Source organism: Manis pentadactyla, chromosome 1 (assembly GCF_030020395.1).
Source record: "Manis pentadactyla isolate mManPen7 chromosome 1, mManPen7.hap1, whole genome shotgun sequence".
NCBI lineage: Eukaryota > Metazoa > Chordata > Mammalia > Pholidota > Manidae > Manis > Manis pentadactyla.
In genome coordinates, this window is record NC_080019.1 from 237,061,567 (window position 1) to 237,081,694 (window position 20,128).

General features: G+C 43.1%; 1 long non-coding RNA gene across 1 annotated transcript; it reads left to right on the plus strand.

The window, feature by feature from the left end:
- Positions 1 to 322: 322 nt before the first annotated feature.
- Positions 323 to 18,806, plus strand: LOC130679472 (uncharacterized). The gene is made up of 2 exons (XR_008992424.1): positions 323 to 555; positions 18,468 to 18,806. It is a non-coding gene; the product is annotated as an uncharacterized LOC130679472 (long non-coding RNA).
- The last annotated feature ends 1,322 nt before the right edge of the window (positions 18,807 to 20,128 follow it).

Genomic DNA, 20,128 nt, shown 5'->3' on the forward strand with positions numbered 1-20,128 from the left:
ATCTTGAGTACAAATCCTTTATCAAATACATATTTTGTAAATATTTTCTCCCAGTTTCTGTCTTGTCTTTGGGTTCTCTGAACAAGGTCTTTTAGAGTAGACAATTTTAATTATATAAAGCCCACGTGATTAGTTATTTTTCTTTTGTGGATAGACTTTTGGTGTTGACTGTTAAAAGTCATCAGCAAGATTGTGTAGGTTTTCTAGCTTTTAACTAAAATTTTTAAAAATTTACATCTCAAATTTGTCTATGGACAATTCTGAGTGAGTTTTGGTGTAAGCTGTAAAGCCTGTGTCTACCTTCCTTTCAGTCCGTACAGTCTCCAACGAATTGGAGAAGACACGGAACAGTCCTGCCCATTGGGAGTTTGAATTAACAAAGATTTGTGGTTCATCCTTTTAACCACGAGGTGGCGCCTCTGCTCCTATCAGGCCCCGGGACTGCCGCTCTCCTAATGGGAGCCGGGATTCCTTGGGCTCCGCTGCGGCCCCGGGACCCCGCCGGCCGCGTCCGCAGTGACAGCTTGGTTTCCTCCGGAGCCGCGGGACAGAAAGGTGAGGAGAGGCTTCTCGTGCACTGCCTGCCAAGCGCTCCCCTACAGGTGCCGGGGGAGGAAAGGCCTGCAGCGGGGAACGGTTTCTTCGTGGAGTTTGGGGGCACGGCGGGCGCCGGTGATTTCGGGCTGCAGGCGTGGTGGGCGGTGCTCGGGGCGAGTTTAGGGCGCGGGTGAATTCGGGCCGGGGCACGGCGGGGCCGAGGCGGGTGCACGGCGCCCAGCGCGTCCCCAAGAGCCTGTGTCTCCGCGCCACGCGCCCCGGGCCCCGTGTGGCGGGTGGATTGGCCGCACCTGCGGGACACCCTCCGGCTCCAGGCGTCCTTCCTAACGAGGCTCTGAGACGGCAGTGGGGTCAGGGAACTTGGCTGCTGAGGCGGCCTGTTTACCGGGGCCGCAGCTCTTGCTGTGCGCCGAGCACACCAGGCTGTTTCCAGGGAAGGGCCCCCAGGGAAGGGGCCGCCTTGGACACCCCCGAGGCGCATTGAGGCGCTGACCCAGCATGGCTCCCCAAGGGCGGCCCCTACCCACGGCCTGGGACCAGGGCTTCGTGGTCAGCTCCTCAGGCAGAGCGGGTTTTGGGGGGCTGAGGTTGTCCGGTGCCTGTTTCCACACCCGCGTCTGTCTCGGCGCCACGCGGGGTCTCAGTTGCTGCAGCACCGCAGTGTAGTGGGAAGTCTGGGCGCGACACCCCAACTCTGCTTTCCAAGGATGGTTGTGGGGATGAGGTCCTGTTGGATTCCATCCAGCCTGTAAGGTGTCTGCTTCTGTGAGAAGTGCCATGGAATTTCGGTGAGGATGGCACGGATTCTGCACGTTGCTGTGGGCAGAGGAGACTTGTCATAATCTAATTCTTCCCATCCACGTCCACAGCGTCCACAGTTTTCAGAGCTCAGGCCTCCCGCGTCCTTGGTTAAGTTTCTTCTTAGGTACTTGTAACTCCAGGGGAAATTTCTGGGGCAAAGTACCTTTGAACCGAAATCAGTCAAAGGGAGAAATAAAGTGGGAGAAACCAGTTTATTACTTACTAGCAGCCATACACTACTGCTCGCCAGTGTCTCTCACAACCTGGCTGCAGAAGAAGGGGCCCCGCCCAACTTCTCCAGTCCAGATATGCCCTCCCTCACCCTTGTAATTACCTGTTGATATAGAGATGGACTACTTCTCTCCACCCCTTGGAAACCACCTACTGATGAGATGCACTGAGGCCAGGCAAGAGATTCTGGAAATACTGCAATTTTACCCACAACACTTTATACTTTATGATGCAGTTTTAAAGGGCATTGCTTTCTTAATCTCTCTGATGGTTCGTTATTAGTGAATACAAGCAACCGATTTTTTTAATGTTGGTTTTGTATCTTAGAAGTTTATTGAATTCATTTTTAGTTCTAATAAGGTCTTTGGTGGAGTGGTGTGGGGAAACTGGAATTCTAAAATCCCACTGTTTGTACAGCAGGTCATCCCAATGCCTAAGGCCCAGTGGCTACAGGGGATCCTCTAATGACTCCTGGACCCCTGTAAGCTGAGTAGCGCCCCCTTCGGGTGAACTGGATGGGGAGGGCTTGGCCCCTGTTGACACGGTGTGATGCTTTTCTCATGGTTGTTTTGCAAAGTAAGTTAATTTCCAGCAATTTCAAGCATACAGAAAACTTGCAGTGTCAGTACAAATTCTCTTTATACTGAATTCACCAGCGCCTCACTTTACCACAGTTGCCACTTCACACAAAATGCTGGAGCGCCTACCCCAAACAGGGGCATATTCCCAGGGAACCACCACCTGACCCCAAATGAGGGAAGTCTTAGGGTCTCCACATGATAATCCAATGCACAGACCCACCGCAGCTGTCACCATGCGCCCCAGCTGTGTGCACACGTCTTTCTATCCTGAGGCAGTTTCCTTTTTCTGGAACTGTTCCCGAGACTTTACCTCAGTTGGGCTTTCCAGGACCTCACATAAGTGGGATCACATAATATTTGTTCTTCTTTGAGGGGTGCATTTCACTGAGCATAATGGTTTTAGGGTCCATCTGTGTAGCATGTTCTAGGACTCCTTGTTTACTTTGCTGTGTAGAGACCATATTTTTTTCATGTGTCTCTGGACACCCAGGTCATCTCCACCTTTTGGCTGCTGTGAGTCATGCAGCTGTGAACATGGGTGTGCAAATATCTAAGTCCCTGCTTTCATGTCATTTGAGCAAATGCCCAGAAATGGAATTGCTAATCATATGTTAATTCTGTGCTCGAGTTTCTGGGGATGCCCCCCCCACACTGTTTTTTTAAATTAATTAATTTATTTTTATTAAGGCATGATTGATATACACTCTTATGAAGGCATGAAAAACCAATGTGGTTACTACATTTACCCATATTATCAAGTCCCCACCCATACCCCAATGCAGTCACTGTCCATCAGTGCAGTAAGACGACACAGATCCACTATGTGCCTTCTCTGTGCTACATTGTTCTCCCCGTGACCCCCACACCATGTGTACTAAACATAATACCCCTCAATCCCATTCTCCCTCCCTCCCCACCCACCCTCCCACACCCCTCCCCTTTGGTAACCACTAGTTCATTCTTGGAGTCTCCGAGTCTGCTGCTATTTTGTCCCTTCAGTTTTGCTTCATTGTTTTACTCCATAAATGAGGGAAATCATTTGGCATTTGTCTTTCTCCAACTGACTTATTTCACTGAGCATAATGTCCTCCAGCTCCATCCATGTTGTTGCAAATGGTACCCACACACCATTTTCAAAGCAGCCTCGGACCATTTTTCTTTATTTCTATATTTGGCAGAATAATGCAGTTTATGGATCAACCCTGTTTTGTTCATCCATTCACCCCTTGAAGGGCATTTGAGTTGTTTCTACCTTTTTGCTGTGGTGAGCAGTGCTGCCAAGAACTCATGGGCCAGTTTCTGTTTGAACAGTTTTTTCATTTCTTTGGGGTATTTATCTAGGAGTGGGTGTTTACCCACAACTAGGTAATTGTATTATATATTATGAGGAAATGCCAAGCTGTTGTACACAAGCTGCATGTTTTATATTTCCACAAGTAAGGGTTAGGGGCTCCAATTCTTCTACATTCTTGGCAACATGTGATTTTGAATATTCCTGAGTACGGCCACTGCTGTGTGCTTGCAGGGGGTGGTCACTGTGGTTTAATTTGCATTTCCATAGCAAGTAATGCTGTGTTCATGTGCTTGTTGAACGTTGGTATGTCTTCCTTGGAATTCTTTCATCCACTTTAAACATTTGGGTGTTGTCTTGTTGCCTTGTACAAGTTTGTGGTGTTTTCTGGGTTACAGGCTCTTGTCAGATGTACAATGTGGAGATATTTTCTTCCATTCTGTGGCTGTTTTTCACTTTCTGGTTGGTGACTTTTGATGCAGAAAAGTTTTTAATTTTGGGCTACTCTAATTTTTGCTTTCTTCCATTGCTTGTCCTTTGGTGTCAGATCTGAGAAACCATGGCTAAATCCAAGGTCATGAACGTTTCTCCTCATGTTTTCTTCTAGAGTCTATACTTTTACCTATTATGTAAGCCCTTTGTTTTGAGTTAATTTTTGTATGGGACATGAGTTAAAGGGTTCAGTTTCATCCCTCCGTACATGGACAGTCATTTGCCCAGCACCGTTTGCTGAAAAGACCATTCTTTCCCTAATTTAATGTTGTCCACCCTTGTTAGAAAGCAATTGACTATAGATGGTTGGGGTCACCTCTGGGCTTTCCACTCAGTTTTGTTGATCTATACATACAGTTGACCTTTGACAACATGGGGTTTTGTGTAGCTGACATCCCACAGAGTCAGAATCCACATAAAATATCTCAGTCCCCCAAACTTAAGTATTATCCTAAATCTGATTGCCTGTTTTGACTGAAAGAGTTACCAATAATATAAAGTCAATTAACACATATTTTGTACATGATACATGTTTTGTGCTGTATTCTAACAGTAAGGTAAGCTAGAAAAAAGCAAATGTTTCAAATCGTCTTAAGCCTTTAAACATTTTTTCTATATATTTGTGGAAAAAAGTCCCCTCAAGTGGACCTGGGCAGTTCACACCCCTGCTGTCCATGGGCCAGCTGTGTATGTTTATGCCAGTGTCACAGTGTTTTATTTGCTGTTACTTTGTACTAAGATTAGATCTTGGGGGCCATGAGCCTTCAGCTTCGATTTTCTTTGTCAAGATTGTTTTCAAGGGCTCTTTGGGTTCCCTTGAAATTCCACGTGTCAGGATCAGCTGGTACATTAAAGCCTGTGAATTTTCAAAGAAATCACGTTGACTCGGTAGGTTGCATTTGTGTCATTGCCACCTTAACAGTATTTAAGTCTTTCCATCAACATGAGTAGACTTTACATGTATTAAATCTTTCTTAGTTTTTAAATTATCAATGTTTTATAATTTTCAATATACAACATTTGCACCTTAAGTCTATTCTTAGTATTTTATTAATGTTCACATTATTTAATGTGGAATTAAAAAAAAGACAGGCTTCTCCTCTGAGCACAAGGCTCTTTCCATCACCCTGGGGGAGGGGCCTTCACTCCCCACCCAGAGCTGCAAACAGACAGTTAGAGACACAGCCTGTCAGACCCTCAAATAGCCGTGGAAGCTGATACTTGTCATTATAGCTAAATCGGCCTTGTAGTTGGAATCTCAGTCTGTACATCTTGTGGTCACACATTATACGTTATATTTTTTGTATAACTCAATTTAGTTTCTGTTTTAAATCCTCATTCTCCTGGGATAGTGGAAACACAACTTACCAATCCTCTCCCTGGGATGTGCTACCGTGAACATGGAAGTACAGTAGAAAAAATATATGTTGGTCTGTGCCTCAATCCTGACACTGGGCTCCTAAAGCTCTAGGGATTTCCTGAGTAATAGAGGCATCTTTTGTTCTAAGTAGGTGGTTCTGGGTGGGTTCTTCTGGGTGTCTGACAGGCAGAAAGCCCAAGCCATGATTAGAAGCTTGAGATTTTCAGTCTCACCCCTCCATTCTCCAGAGAAAGGGGAGGGGATAAAAATGGAGTTAATAATACATCATACCAGTGTCTCAAAATATGGATTTTGGAGAGTTTCCAGGTTGGAGAACCCATTCATGTTGTGTACTGGGAGGGCGATGCGTTCCAACTCCACAGGGAAGAATGAAGCCTTCTGCTGTCCCAAGGCCGATGACTTCATAATCCCAACGAAGCTGTTGGAAACCATTTCTCACATGGGGTAGACCTGTAACCTCCAGTGATCAAGGCACCAGCTTCACTGGGCAAATCACTGTACAGTTCACTGTACAAGTTGTACTGAAATGTAATGGATGTACCCCAATTTGCCAAAGCATTCATCTGCTGAAACACATCCTGATTTCTTTAAATTTTTAGCCTTTATGAATAGAGCTATTGTGTAAAATTGCATGATGGCATTTTTGGGGCATAGTTTTTCAAAGCAGTTGTCTAAATACTGGTGATGTAATTCTTGGATGTCAGAGTGAGACTTTTTTTTAAATTGTAAAATATTATTTTATTTTATTTTATTTATTATTATTTTTTGAGAGGGCATCTCTCATATTTATTGATCAAATGGTTGTTAACAACAATACAATTCTGTATAGGGGACTCAATGCACAATCATTAATCAACCCCAAGCCTAATTCTCAACAGTCTCCAATCTTCTGAAGCATAACGAACAAGTTCTTACATGGTGAACAAGTTCTTACATAGTGAATAAGTTCTTACATGGTGAACAGTGCAAGGGCAGTCATATCACAGAAACTTTCGGTTTTGATCACACATCATGAACTTTAAACAATCAGGTCAAATATGATTATTCGTTTGATTTTTATACTTGATTAAAATGTGCATCCCACATTTCTCCATTATTATTATTATTATTATTATTAAAATGCTGAAGTGGTAGGTAGATGCAAGATAAAGGTAGAAAACATAATTTAGTGCTGTAAGAGGGCAAATGTAGATGATCAGGTGTGTGCCTATAGACTAAGTATTAATCCAAGCTAGACAAGGGCAACAAAACATCCACGGATGCAGAAGATTCTCTCTCAAAACAGGGGTGGTGGTGAGGTTCTAAGCCTCACCTCTGTTGATCCCCAATTTCTCACCTGATGCCCCCCCTGCGCCTGTGCCTGTCTAGGTTGTTCCTCCCTTGAGGAATCTTACCCTTCTCTGGCTAACCAGTCATCTTCCGGGGCCATACTGGGAAATGTAAAGTTGGTAACTGAGAGAGAAGAAATATTATTTGAAAGGTTAGCTTTTTACTTCTTTGCATATTTATGCCCTGTGGCTTCTATGCCCAGCATTTGTCTTGAGGTATTTTTTCCACTCGGAAAAATTTCAATATGAGGCACGAATTCTACTAAAGGGTTGTAATTGGGAAGGAAGAAGAAAAGCTATAGAAGTAGCAGATGGAAGGAAACATGGGAAGATTGATTATTTCTTTGACATATCTTCTTGTAGAGTCACATAAGCATGTATAGGTTTTAAACTACTAATTAAATTGTGTACACACATTAACATAATGCGAATACAGCTACATAACAAAAGCAGACCTACAATTACCAGCCATATCCAGTGAAACCAAAAAAACCAGTTAGGCACCCTAGGCATTTGTGAAAACTTATCAATGATATGATGGATATTGTCTAACTGAATTTGAATAGTTTGAGAAAAATCAGACAAATAAAAACAACACATTCCTGGGAACTGTTCACATCTCATATGTTCTTTTAGCAGTAGATAGTCTATAGTTGCACGATTTTGGAGTGCTGCAACTTGCACTTCTCCTAATTCTTGGTTGAGTTCCAACAGTATAGATCCAGTCAAATTTGTTGTTTTACTGTATGCACAGGCCAGCTTAGATATCTCCTTCTTCATTCCAATGGCAAGTCCAGGAACCGGTGGGATGAATGCAGCTACAACTGCAACAGGGCCAGGATCTTTGTTGAAGTTTTTTGATGATCATCTTCTGGAATGACTCTTCCAGAGAATGTTGATGTTGGAAGTTCTTCTTCATATCTTATCTTAATTCATTTTTCTGGGTAGCCAAGTTAGGCTTTGATCCTCTGTATAAACACAAACAACCCCCCTGCATTGATATGCCCTTTATACCATTGTGAAGAACCTATTGGAGATCACCACACAGGAACTGCCTTCTTTTCTTTTTTTTAAGAAAAAGGAATATTATCATAAAAATGTACTTCTATAGCTGATCAGCTGACACCCTTTAAATGATCAAAAGTAAGGATATTTAAAGCATGCATTAATCGGTGATTTGCAGTTAGTTTTATCCTGTCAGGGAGTACTCCCCCTTTTCTTTCCTTTTTTATCATTAATCTACAATTACATGAAGAACATTGTGTTTACTAGGCTCTCCCCTATACCAGGTCCCCCCTACAAACCCCCTTACAGTCACTGTCCATCAGCATAGCAAAATGTTGTATAATCACTACTTGTCTTCTCTGTGTTGTACAGCCCTCCCCTTTCTCCCACCCCCCCATTATGCATGGTAATCATAATATCCCCTTTATTCTTCCCCCCCTTATCCCTCCCTACCCACCCATCCTCCCCAGTCACTTTCCCTTTGGTACCTGTTAGTCCATTCTTGGGTTCTGTGATTCTGCTGCTGTTTTGTTCCTTCAGTTTTTCCTTTGTTCTTATACTCCACAGATGAGTGAAATCATTTGGTATTTCTCTTTCTCCACTTGGCTAATTTCACTGAGCATAATACCCTCTTGCTCCATCCATGTTGTTGCAAATGGTAGGATTTGTTTTCTTCTTTTGGCTGAATAATATTCCATTGTGTATATGTACCACATCTTCTTTATCCATTCATCTACTGATGGACACTTAGGTTGCTTCCAATTCTTGGCTATTGTAAATAGTGCTGTGATAAACATAGGGGTGCATCTGTCTTTTTCAAACTGCAGTGCTGTGTTCTTAGGATAAATTCCTAGGAGTGGATTCCTGGGTCGAATGGTAAGTCTATTTTGAGCGTTTTGAGGAACCTCCACACTGCTTTCCACAATGGTTGAACTAATTTACATTCCCACCAGCAGTGTAGGAGGGTTCCCCTTTCTCCACAACCTCACCAACATTTGTTGTTGTTTGTCTTTTGGATGGTAGCCATCCTTACTGGTGTGAGGTGATACCTCATTGTCGTTTTAATTTACATTTCTCTGATAAATAGTGATGTGGAGCATCTTTTCATGTGTCTGTTGGCCATCTGTATTTCTTTTTTGGAGAACTGTCTGTTCAGTTCCTCTGCCCATTTTTTAATTGGATTATTTGTTTTTTGTTTGTTGAGGTGGGTGAGCTCTTTATATATTTTGGACGTCAAGCCATTATCGGATCTGTCATTTACAAATATATTCTCCCATAGTGTAGGGTACCTTTTTGTTCTATTGATGGTGTCTTTTGCTATACAGAAACTTTTCAGCTTTATATAGTCCCACTTGTTCATTTTTGCTGTTGTTTTCCTTGCCCGGGGAGATATGTTCAAGAAGAGGTCACTCATGTTTATGTCTAAGAGGATTTTGCCTATGTTTTTTTCTAAGAGTTTAATGGTTTCATGACTTACATTCAGGTCTTTGATCCATTTTGAATTTACTTTTGTGTATGGGGTTAGACAATGGTCCAGTTTCATTCTCCTACATGTAGCTGTCCAGTTTTGCCAGCACCATCTGTTGAAGAGACTGTCATTTCACCATTGTATATCCATGGCTCCTGTATCAAATATTAATTGACCACATATGTTTGGGTTAATGTCTGGAGTCTCTAATCTGTTCCACTGGTCTGTGGCTCTGTTCTTGTGCCAGTACTAAATTGTATTGTTTACTATGGCTTTGTAGTAGAGCTTGAAGTTGGGGAGTGAGATCCCCCCTACTTTATTCTCCTTTCTCAGGATTGCTTTGGCTATTAGGGGTCTTTGGTGTTTACATATGAATTTTTGAACTATTTGTTCCAGTTTGTTGAAGAATGTTGCTGGTAATTTGATAGGGATTGCATCAAATCTGTATATTGCTTTGGGCAGGATGGCCATTTTGACGACATTAATTCTTCCTAGCCACGAGCATGGGATGAGTTTCCATTTGTTAGTGTCCTCTTTAATTTCTCTTAAGAGTGACTTGTAGTTTTCAGAGTATAAGTCTTTCACTTCTTTGGTTAGGTTTATTCCTAGGTATTTTATTTTTTTTGATGCAATTGTGAATGGAATTGTTTTCCTGATTTCTCTTTCTATTGGTTCATTGTTAGTGTATAGGAAAGTCACAGATTTCTGTGTGTTAATTTTGTATCCTGCAACTTTTCTGCATTCCGATATCAGTTCTAGTAGTTTTGGAGGGGAGTCTTTAGGGTTTTTTATGTACAATATCATGTCATCTGCAAATAGCGACAGTTTAACTTCTTCTTTACCAATCTGGATTCCTTGTATTTCTTTGTTTTGTCTGATTGCTGTGGCTAGGACCTCCAGTACTATGTTAAATAACAGTGGGGAGAGAGAGTGGGCATCCCTGTCTTGTTCCCGATCTCAGAGGAAAAGCTTTCAGCTTCTCGCTGTTTGGTATAATGTTGGCTGTGGGTTTATGATATATGTCCTTTATTATGTTGAGGTACTTGCCCTCTATACCCATATTGCTGAGAGTTTTTATCATGAATGGATGTTGAATTTTGTCAAATGCTTTTTCAGCATCTATGGAGATGATCATGTGGTTTTTGTCTTTCTTTTTGTTGATGTGGTGGATGATGTTGATAGATTTTTGAATGTTGTACCATCCTTGCATCCCTGGGATGTATCCCACTTGGTCATGGTGTATGATCCTTTTGATATATTTTTGAATTCGGTTTGCTAATATTTTATTGAGTATTTTTGCGTATACATTCATCAGGGATATTGGTCTGTAATTTTCTTTTTTGGTGGGGTCTTTGCCTGGTTTTGGTATTAGGGTGATGTTGGCTTCATAGAATGAGTTTGGGAGTATTCCCTCCTATTCTATTTTTTGGAAAACTTTAAGGAGAATGGGCATTATATCTTCTCTGTGTGTCGGATAAAATTCCGAGGTGTATATCTCTGGCCCGGGGGTTTTGTTCTTGGGTAGTTTTTTTTTTTATTACCGTTTCAATTTCTTTGCTCGTAATTGGTTTGTTTAACTTTTGTGTTTCTTCCTTGGTCAGTCTTGGAAGGTTGTTTTTTTCTAGGAAGTTGTCCATTTCTTCTAGGTTTTCCAGCTTGTTGGCATATAGGTTTTCATAGTAGTCTTTAATAATTCTTTGTATGTCTGTGGAGTCTGTCATGATTTTTCTGTTCTCATTTCTGATTCTGTCGATTCGTGTTGATTCTTTTTCTCTTAATAAGTTTGGCTAGAGGCTTATCTATTTTGTTTATTTTCTCAAAGAACCAGCTCTTGGTTTCATTGACTTTTGCTATTGTTTTATTCTTCTCAATTTTGTTTATTTCTTCTCTGATCTTTATTATGTCCCTCCTTCTGCTGACTTTAGGCCTCATTTGTTCTTCTTTTTCCAGTTTTGATAATTGTGATGTTAGACTATTCATTTGGGATTGTTCTTCCTTCTTCAAGTGTGCCTGGGTCGCTATATACTTTCCTCTTAAGACTGCTTTTGCTGCGTCCCACAGAAGTTAGGGCTTTGTGTTGTTGTTGTCATTTGTTTCCATATATTCCTTGATCTCTATTTTAATTTGTTCATTGATACATTGATTATTTAGGAGCATGTTGTTAAGCCTCCATGTGTTTGTGAGCCCTTTTGATTTCTTTGTAGAATTTTTTTCTAGTTTTGTACCTTTGTGGTCTGAAAAGTAGGTTGGTAGAATTTCAATATTTTGGAATTTACTGAGGCTCTTTTTTGTGGGCTAGTATGTGGTCTATTCTGGAGAATGTTCCATGTGCACTTGAGAAGAATGTATATCCTGTTGCTTTTGGATGTAGAGTTCTATAGATGTCTATTAGGTCCATCTGTTCTATTGTGTTGTTTAGTGCCTCTGTGTCCTTACTTATTTTCTGGCCGGTGGATCTATCCTTTGGGGTGAGTGGTGTGTTGAAGTCTCCTAGAATGAATGCATTGCAGTCTATATCCCCCTTTAGTTCTGTTAGTATTTGTTTCACATATGCTGGTGCTCCTGTGTTGGGTGCATATATATTTAGAATGGTTATATCCTCTTGTTGGACTGAGCCCTTTATCATTATGTAGTGTCCTTCTTTATCTCTTGTTACTTTCTTTGTTTTGAAGTCTATTTTGTCTGATATTAGTACTGCAATCCCTGCTTTCTTCTCTCTATTGTTTGCCTGAAATATGTTTTTCCATCGCTTGACTTTTAGTCTGTGCATGTCTTTGGGTTTGAGGTGAGTTTCTTGTAAGCAGCATATAGATGGGTCTTGCTTTTTTATCCATTCTATTATTCTGTGTCTTTTGATTGTTGCATTCAGTCCATTTACATTTAGGGTGACTATTGAAAGATATGTACTTATTGCCATTGCAGGCTTTAGATTCGTGTTTACCAAAGGTTCAAGGTTAGCCTCTTTAGTATCTTACTGCCTAACTTAGCTCACTTATTGAGCTGTTATATACACTGGCTGGAGATTCTTTTCTTCTCTCCCTTCTTATTCCTCCTCCTCCATTCTTCATATGTTGGATGTTTTGTTCTGTGCTCTTTTTAGGAGTGCTCCCATCTAGAGCAGTCCCTATAAGATGCCCTGTAGAGGTGGTTTGTGGGAGGCAAATTCCCTCAACTTTTGCTTGTCTTTGAATTGTTTAATCCTGCATCATATTTGAATGATAGTCGTGCTGGATACAGTATCCTTGGTTCAAGGCCCTTCTGTTTCATTGTATTAAATATATCATGCCATTCTCTTCTGGCCTGTAAGGTTTCTGTCGAGAAGTCTGATGATAGCCTGATGGGTTTTCCTTTATAGGTGACCTTTTTATCTCTAGCTGCCTTTAAAACTCTTTCCCTGTCCTTGATCTTTGCCGTTTTAATTATTATGTGTCTTGGTGTTGTCCTCCTTGGGTCCTTTCTGTTGGGAGTTCTGTGTATTTGCATGATCTGTTCGATTATTTGGGAGGAATGGCATTTTAATCCACACACCAGTAAGGGTCCTCTACCAATGGAGATAGATCATTTGTTCTGTGTTTTATAACCTTCTTCCCAAGGGAGAGAAAGAAGCTAAATAAATTTCACTCTTAGAAGTTAATTAGAAATGTCAGATCAGGGCAATGGTAAAGCACAGTTTACTGTTTGGTGCCAGCTCTCGTAAATACAATTGAGAAGCATAGTCTGGATGATTGTAAACAGAATTCAATTTATTCTGTTTTCTGTTTGGAGCCTGGTATTTCTTGTAACTAATTACATTTACATGATCTGTTTGTTAATTGTTCAGAGGCAGCTGGTCCAAAATAAATGGAGAAAATGATAGTAATTTGTATTTTTTTATTATAATTAAAGTTACAGTAACAAGTTTGAGTCCTTACAATGTAGGGCAGTTATGTAACACTCTATTTCGCTTAATGTGTTCATGGAAAGTAAAGAATGTTGACACATTGGATTTGTTCAATTGTCTAGAACCCTGAACTTAGCTGGAGTTGTCAACACTTCATTGTGGAAAAAAAAGGAAATCATTAGAAAAGATTGACAACTGACTTATTAAAACCCAAACAAAACTTCTTTTTTGAAGCAGTACACATTCAGTTTTAATCTCTTAGAATTAAAGAGGCACTTGGGCCTGTAAATCAAAAAAAATGTTCAGTTTTAATAGTATAAGGATGGACGAGTCATGTTTAAAAGATTTCAGCAGCAGAATGGAAACAAAATGTCCTCCTGCATTGAGTTAACTAGAGAAATCAGTCTTGATAGCCTTAAAATCCAATTATGCAAATAAGTTGGGGTTTGTTTTTATTTAAAGTAAAGCCAATTGTATTGTTACTGACAATATGAGCCACCACACATTGAATATTATCACATGCTTTGGTCATTGTGTAAACTCTTCAGTCCTCACAATGACACTGTGGGCTAGTTCCCTAGGGCTGCCACAACCAAGTACCACAGACTGGGCAGCTCGAGCAGCAGGCTTGTTCTTTCACAGTTCTGGGGTCGAATGCCCAGATCAAGGTGTTGACAGTGATGGTTGGCTCTTCCTGAGGGCTGTGATGGAGGCGCCACCCCAGGCCCCTTTCCTTGGCTTGTAGATGCCGTCTTCCCCCTGTGTGTTCGTACCAGCTTCCTCTGTCCATGCCTGTGTCCACATTTCCCTCTTATAAGACACCAGTCCCATTACCTAAGGCCCATCCTAATGAGTTACATAAAGTTTATCATCTCTTTAGAGATCCTATCTCCAAATATGGTCACATTCTGGAGATCCTAACTCTATGGATTGGAGGGTTAGGACTTCAACATGGGAATTTTGAGAGAGGACCATGGAAGTCAACCAATGGAAGATCTATATTTCCCATTTTACAGCTGAGAAAATAGGCCTCAAAAGATTGCGACTCATCCTCCACCTCCAGATAGTGGTGGCAGAGTCTAGACTAATCAGATGTGTTGCCCAGAATCACAGTCAGATGGGTCTTTTCCTGTCATTGTCCCACCCAATTTCGGGCTTCCACACTCCCAGGGGGTTTATTACCTTACACCCACTACTCCTCCCGTTAGAGTAGGTAGACAGCACACGTAAGCAGGCAGGGGGAGGGGATGTCTGTCCAGTGCTTACATTCTGCACATTTCCTTGTGAGCTGTTCTTGTGGGATGAGGGCAGTGAGGGTATAGATAACAGACCAGCTGAAAATGGCTGGTTCCAACATGGAGAAGTTGACCTAAACCTCACCCAAAAATCATGCCCTCATTAACGGTAAAAATTGCACCTACCTGTACCATGACAGTCCCAGTATGAACCAAATATAACCAAAACTCCTCTGGATGTGAGGGTAGAGCAAGTTCAAACCCCAAAAAGAACTCACCTGTTCCCTCTGAAACCTGAGCCCACTTAGTGAATGTTCATCTTCCTTTACATAACAAAGGCCCTTATTGTTTCCTCAGTGCTACTTCCTCTGATATGCCCTCACCACCTCCCAGGTCTGTATGTTCTCCTTTCTCTAAACTCCTAGTGCTGAGCTGCCTTTTGTGTCTGTTCTTGAGTTCTTCCTCACAGGAGGCCAAGGACCCATCTCTGGTAACACTCTGGTCTCTAGTTTTCTCCCCATCTGCAGCCTCCACCTCCCCTTTTTCCATCACACTGATCCCCACCTTCCAAAACTCACATGAAACACCACTGGCTTCTTCTGAATCATTTACACTGTATCTCATAAAGGCTCTTGGAGCTTCCTGGGTATTGACCCACCACCCAATAAGTTAGACCAAGCAATGAGCTCGGGGGGAGCCTTGAAGAGGCCTCCAGGGTGATGTGTGCTCATGCCTGCCTGCGTCTGCCTCACAGCTCACCTCCTTGGCGAGTGTTTCCCAGCCCCTCAGAGCCCCCAGCAGCTCACAGCCCCACAGGCCCAGGTGGACTTTTATCAGACACCAGAAATGCCTTATCATGGGCATTCATTGTCATATCTGCATCCCCACTAGACGGTAAGGTAGAAACGGTGTTTTATCATCTCTGAATCCCCAGGGCTTAGCATTTTGCATCGTAGTTACTGGTGAGTATTTATTAATTGCCTGAATGAATGAATGATTTCCTGCCCTGTACATAAAAATACTTTCTCCACCCAGCTGAACGGTGCATACAATTATAATAGATATTATAATATGATATTTTTTTCTTTTGGTTCAAGAATTGGTGCTTATTAATGGTTGAAGGCTCTTCAGATGTTTAAGCCTTAGGGGAGATGTATGGATTCTAGGAGAGATGATTGCTTAGGGGCCTAATAATGGGTAAAGGAAGGGAAAGGTGCAGAAAGGTAATCAGAAGATGAAAGGCACTTTCCTCCACTTTCTTCTGAGCAGCAGCTCGTTGCCATAGCAGCAGCAGCAATTTGTGGTACTTCCTCCAGCTTCCTTCCTGCTGGTGAGGAGGAACTGAGAGCCACAACCTCTTCACACAGCAGGGCATTGTCCTGGCATCTCAGAATGGAGCTGGGGTCAGACTCGGGGAGACGCAGCTAGAGCTGGACTAGCACGGGCGGCCAAGGGAAAAAGCTGAGCTGCCAGGAGGTGAAGTGAAGGCTGCTGGGAGGTGGAGGCTGCCAGAAGGTGGAGGCCGACTCTCAGCCCGAGTTTCACAGGAGTTGGGGAGTCAGCTGCCATGTTGGCAAATAATCACAGTTGGGCAACAGCCCTCAGAGGAGATTCCCCAGAGATCTTCTGACTTAATTGATTCTATATGACCTCCTGACTGCAAAATTGGGAGCTTCCAACAGCAATGGCAGTTTTCAAAGGGGAGCTGCTGACTCCAGTGGACACCCCACACAGCATTGTTTGCCAGAGCTTCCAATGACTTATTCTTGTCAACAGGGCCAGAGAATACTGTTCTAAACAGGAAATGAGAAGAACGCCAGATCTGTGAATAGGAAATTGTACATGAGGAGGAGTCTTTGTCTCTATAGTGTGGAATTTGTAGTTCTCCTAATCACATCAACAGCTTTATTGCAAGATATGCCAATTTCTGTAGCAGAAATATGACTTAAAAATGCCAAAAACCGGTTATCATCTTTTTATTGAGTCATTTCTGCTTATTCTAAACCATCTCGAACCAACAGTCCTTTATTTGCAAGGATTGAGGACAGACAGGAATTGGGGTAATCCTGAATTACGTTTGATAGATTTATTAATCAATTTTACTTATTTATTGAAGTGTAACAAACAACTGGAATTGAAGACATAAGGAAATTGTGAATTCACAAAAATATTGGAACTTATAAAAGTTTTCTGTTAAAGAGAGTTCTCTGTTCTATTAACACCAAAGGAAAACTTCTCCAAACAATTCCTGGAGCTGATCATGGCTCCCTGAGGAGCAGCACAGCAGGAATCTGTAATTCCATGGCAGCTCCTACCAAGTGCAGCCTCTCATTTTCAGCAGCAAGCCAAGGAATCTACTGAGCAGCCTGCTGTTGGCATTTATCCTTTGTCATTCTCACATCTGCTTCTCCAAGTATGATGCATTTAATAAACATGTTTATAAGCCAGTAATTTGTTTCTGGCACTATTTTTGCTGCTTTTTACACCAAAATTCATTCTTGGGGAGGAGATATGTTAATTGTCTCATTGTTAAGTGACCTTTCTTTTTATGTTGTTACGAGATTTTACAGAGCATGCGAAAAAGCATGGTCTAAGAAATCAAGCTGTAGGGTGGCATTTTAAACCACAACAGTCAGAAGTGAAGCATCCAGCCGAGGGGGTGGGAGGGAGACCCCCCTCAGAGCATTCCCTAAGGACATCCCAGAGTTAAATAGCATCAGGAAATTGCTCTGGGTGTCTCATGACCTCTAGATGACAATGTGGTGTTTCATTTTAAGGCTACGTATTAAGGTGGAAAACCAAATAGAGCTAGTTCAATTTGGTTTATAAAATAGTCTATGAGTGAGGGGGAAGAAAAAGGAGGGAGGCTGAGAGGGAGACAGGTAGAGAGGACGCAGTCTCTCGAGACCAGGCTGGAGCACCCCTCTGGCTCACCCACCACACTCTCTCACCTGCCCTTTTCATGGGGTGTCTTGAGTAATAGATGAGGTGGTCTCTGTGTAGAATTCATACAACAGCTCATGAAATGTCCTGAAGCAGATAGACGGTGTAATAAGAGGACTGCCGCTGAGCCCTGTCTTGGTGCTGCCCTTCATAAGGTGCAGACTCATACCCTCCTTAGAGAGGAAGCCAGTACTGACACGGGGAGCAGGGAGTGTCACTTGAGATATTTGAGGTATTTACATTCTGTGCCGTGTTCCACACAGCTTACTACAAGAAAGCATACACAAAAATGTCAACATACTGTAGTAAGAACAAAGAATCAGGGATAGGACAAAAAACCTGATAGGAGATGAACACCCAGGTTTAGGGACTTATGTAAGGGACAAGCCAGAAGGATGAGGCTATGGCTACACTTGAGTCTTGTTTGGTTCTGTATTTCCTGGCAGGACAGTAAAGCAGGATGTGTTGCCCACGTGTGGCACAAGCTGACCGGTGGAGCTGGCCTGCCGTCACATGCCCACCTCTCACCTCTGTGCTGCCTGTGGAGAAGCCCTGCAGCAGGGGGCCCCGGCCTCAGGCCTCATGGCCTGTGAGAGCTTCTTGACGGTGGCATTTCAGCAGTGGCCTATTGGAGGCAATGGCTAGGGACAGAGCTTCAGGCCAGGGGCAAAGAAGGTCTTCAGGCATGCAAGGGTCTTCTGGTGCTCCAGGAGCAGCCTGACTCCCTCTGGTCCTGGCCTGCACCCTGTGTTCCCATGAGCACATGAGGAGAGAAAACATAGGGCTGCTTGAGAACACAGCCCAGCAGCCTTGTGATAAAACAGGCCCTTTAAGAAGCTTCCAGAAAGAAATGGCCTGTGCCTTTGGCTCCTGGTGGGACCCCACCCCTCAGTGACTCAGGGGCCAGGAGGGACCCCACCCCCCAGTGACTCAGGGGCCTGGAAGCTTATACCCTGAAACCCAGAGCCAAGGATAAATCCCATTGCTCCGCTGCTGACACTCCATTCTGTCTGAGTTTTCATTTAATGTTCAGCCCAAGACTGACATAACACCTTTCCATTTTTCATCCGGAGAGCAAATATAAGGCTTTGAACAAGAGTAAAAAAGAGCCCAATGTGGCTATTCTTCGTTAAAACTTAGAGTGCCAAGGTCTAAACCCCAAGGAAGATGCTGAGGCCATAGCGGAAGACTCACTGCCCAGGAAAGGCAGAGAGAGGCGGAGAGAAGCGGAGAGCGACCGCCCCTGACCGTCTCTCTCTCTGACATTTTCCAGGTCTGGCTGTGGGGATCCTGGGCTGCGGCAGGAGTTCGCATCATGTCCCGGAGGCCACGTCTGTCACCCTGCAGCCCCCGCTGCTGTGTCTCAAGGCCCGCTGTCTCAGCCACGTTCATGCCAGGAGGGATGATGTGGGTCCTGTCTGCGCAGGGGACCTGGGGAAACATCGCAGACTCACCACTAACAGAAACAAAAATTCCCTATCTCATTTACTCTTCACTCAGACCCCTTGTAAGGACCTCTCCATCCCCATTTTGTACGTGAGGACATTGAGATTTAGAGAGATTATGTAGCTTGAAAGTGATTACAACCATTAAAAGATGTCTCAGGACGCAATCACGGTGCCTCCTGTCCGGGTGACGGTGGAAATGGCAAAAGCGCCCCCTTTAAAAAGACATGCATTTCCTACATATTCTAGTTGCTCCTGAGTAGCAAGGGGGTAGAAACCTCGAGGAGGTGCAAGGTAGTGGATGGAGGCAGAGTGGCCCTGGGGGCGCCAGGTGGATGGGAGTTGCCATCAGTCCTCACGGCATCCCTGGGAGGCATCGGCATCTTCCCCATTCGCTCACAAGGGGCTGAGGCTTCTGCTCTGCATGGGCCTTAGGCCGCATCAGCAGGAAATGGAGTTGCTGGAAGGGGAGACCTGCCCACTCTCATCAGCTGCCTCTGAACTCTCCATCTCCTGGGATATGCCCCAAGCTGCACTGTGTGCCTATTATTTACTTAATGCTCATGGCAGCCTGCCTACGTGGTGTGTCACTGTGCATTTACAGTCACCTATTGTCAGAGCTTTGAGACTGCTGCATGAAATGCAGTCTCTTTACTTTTCCATCCTTGCATCGTTTCCAAGGTTTGGGCATTTTGAGAACAGTCAGGCAGGGGACACATTGTCCATTTTCACAGTATTTCAGTTCTGGGTCTGAAAGACCTAGATTAGAGGAGGAAAAAAAGTCATATAAAATGCAGAGAAGATTAAAGTTCTCTTTTTTTTAAAAAAAGAAAAAATGGAGAAAAGCTTATTTCTCATTTGATTCAACTAGCCTAGGTAACAAGCAACACCTCAGGTCACCTCTTAACATCACTCCACATGACTGCAGACAGCCTCCCCGCTGTTACCATTTGAGGCTGACACTGAGGTTATTCTAAATAATACTTTTGTTTCTTCACCCCACCATGATAGAATTATGTGTCTGTACCTTTTATGACTTCATGTTCTTGAAATTAGCTGTGAATCAGGTATATGCTTGCCTGGAGCTGCTGCATTTACTTGATATTATAAAGTGAAAGTCACGTGTGTAATACACATGTCTGAGTTGTGCTGTTCTGTAAAAGTTTGCAAATAGGTCCTTTTGAACCAAAGGGAAAGAAAATGTAGGATCTTCCTTTTGTGGGGCAAGGTAATGCTCAGAAGAATGTTGGCGACCGGGTTCTGAACTCTGCCTCTGCTCCTCATAGTGGCATTCTGAGGCCCTGCTCTTGGGGAGGGTGAAGTGGTGAGCATGGGCCTGAGAGACTCCCCACTGATTGGCAGGGTTCTGGGTTCTGTGGGAGGTGGGGGTGTTACTGCCTAACAATTCATTAATCTGTCCATCTGTTTTAGGCAGTTTTCTGGGTTTGTGTTATATTTAACAGTTTAAAAAAGTTGGTTTGCTTTAAAG